The sequence below is a fragment of the Condylura cristata genome, unplaced genomic scaffold (genome assembly GCF_000260355.1).
Source record: "Condylura cristata isolate star-nosed mole 26May11 unplaced genomic scaffold, ConCri1.0 scaffold00006, whole genome shotgun sequence".
In the NCBI taxonomy this organism is placed as follows: Eukaryota; Metazoa; Chordata; class Mammalia; order Eulipotyphla; family Talpidae; genus Condylura; species Condylura cristata.
In genome coordinates this window covers 2454579-2456842 of record NW_004567107.1, presented here as the reverse complement: position 1 = coordinate 2456842, position 2264 = coordinate 2454579, and positions in this window count along the sequence as shown.

Here is a 2264-nt window from a genome sequence, read left to right as displayed (position 1 = left end):
ACCCCGCGGCCGCCCCGCAGCCCGTCTTCGCGCCCTTCCCTGTGGTGAGTGGGCACCTGGCCTCGGGCACCGCGCCCCCACCTCCTGCTCATGCCCACGCGCTCTCCCTCGCCAGGCCTGCGCCTCGTGGGGAGAGCGGCCCCTCTGAGGGGTGGGTGCAGAGGAGGCGTGCCCTCGGGGTGCGCCTGGGCCCGGGGCCAGCCGCAGGGGAGGCGGGCCAGCGGGAGCACCCCGTGTCCAGCGGGGGGGGGCCGGCGGGAGGGCCTGCTTACCTTTGCAGAAAACCCCAGAGCCTGGGGGGGCCGAGGCGCAGTGCTCAGGGGCCCCTGCTGTGGCCAGACCCTGGCGAGGCCCGGCGTCAGGGTGGCGGCCAGGGCCGTGGGGCAGGGGAGGGGCCCTGGACGGGCCCTCACTGCGCCTCTGCCCCGCAGTACAACGGCGCCCCGGGCGGGGTGCCACCCCCCGCCCCGGCCGAGCCCAGGCCCCCGCCCAGGGACTACATGGTGGAGTCGGTGCTGGCGGCGCTGTGCTGCCTGCTCTCGGGGCTCGTCGCCGCCGTCTACGCCCACGAGGTGGGTGGGTGCGCCCGGCCGGGCTCCGGGCGGCCCCTCGGGAGGGTGTTGGGAAGTGGGTGCTCCGTGGGCTGTGGGGTCCTCGGCCCTCCCGGGGGGCCCCCTCGCCTGTCTGCCACTCAAGGCCTGTTCTCAAAGTGGGGGAAGCCCTTCCAGAGCAGGTGTGAGGATGGGCACCCATCGGCCCGGCCGTGCACGTGTCTGTCCCCCACCATCTGTCCACTCGGGTCCGCCTGCCCCGCCCCTCCCGCGGCACCTCCTTCTCCACGTCCCTGGCCGTGGCCGGTGGCGGGGATGGTGGCACGGCTGTGTCCGCGTCCTCACGGAGCGGGCAGGCCTCCGGCCCTGCTGGCGACTGACCAGGTGCAGCCCCGATGGCCCCGCTGGTCAGGGCCGAGGTGGACCTTGGAGGCTGCTGCCCACGGCGCCAGGCGGGCTCCACCCACCGCTGTGTGGCCCGGGCATCTCACGCAACCTCTCTGAGCCTTTGCCGCCTCCTCGGCGGGGGCTGGGGGGGTGTGTGTGGCCGAGGGTCCGGCCACTGCCTCCCGCCCCGCCCCCTCACGAGCCGTCCCGCCCTGCCGGGTGTCGCTGTGGCGTTGCTGGGGCCAGCAGGCGCGAGCGCTCACTGCCACCTGCGTCTCGTTGCAGACCCGCGCGGCGCTGGGCAGGGGCGACCTGGCCCAGGCGCAGGAGGCCTCCCGCAAGGCCCGCTCGCTCGTGCTCTTCAGCCTGCTCTTCGGGGTCTTCGTGTCCACCAGCTGGGTCATCTACGTGTTGGTGGCCCTCTACCTGCCCTGAGGGTGTGGCCCCCAGCCCCCCCCAGGGCGCCCGCTGGGGACTCTGCCCTTGCTGGTGCAGCTGTCGCCTGCAGGGGGCGCCCGGGGGCAGGGAGTGGCCACCTCTAGCCTGGCCACCCAGGCTGGGCGTCGGCCCCCTGCGGTGGCCTTGGCTCGCCCTAATTGGAAAGGCGGGGTTCAGGCGGGGGTTGGGGGGCCCAGAGGAGCCCCACGGTCTCCTGGGCCTGCGCCGCAGCCCCCGCAGCCCCGGCTGTTCTCCTGCCGGAGCGTCAGAGCGGAGCTCACGGTGCCCAGAGCCGTCCCGAGAGGCCGGAGCGCCCGGTGTGGCTCCGCCCCGTGGCTTCTCAAAGCCAGGGCTGCTGGTTTTCCCAGCGAGGACCGGTCAGGGGACGGACAGCGGGGTGGTGTGAACCCTCAGATGCATGTGGTCCCCGACTCGGAGGGAGCGTGAGGCGCAGGGAGCAGGAGTGGCCGCTCCGGGATGGAAGGGGAGACCCAAGGGGCTGGTCTTCCAGCGGCCGCGGCCGAGGCCAGGGCAGACCCCACTGCGGGCAGCAGACGCCCGGGGCCCCGGGCTGCTGGTTCAGGGCTGGGGTCCCGGGAAGACCCTCGGGGCCTCGCTAGCTGTGGGGGGTGGGAGGCCCGCCTGGGGTGTGGGTACCCCCACCGCCAGGACTGGCTGCCAGGAGGGGTGTGGGGCACAAGGCCACTGATACCCCACACAGCCCCTGGCAGCAGGGGCCGGCACACCCATGTACCCCCTTCTCCGGGGCTCCCCGCAGCTTGGCCTCTCCGGGCAGAGCCCTGACGACTGGCACCAACCAGCTCCGGCGAACTTAAACAGCAGCTTTCGGGAGACGCAGCCGTCAGCCCCTCAGCCGCCTGGGGGGCC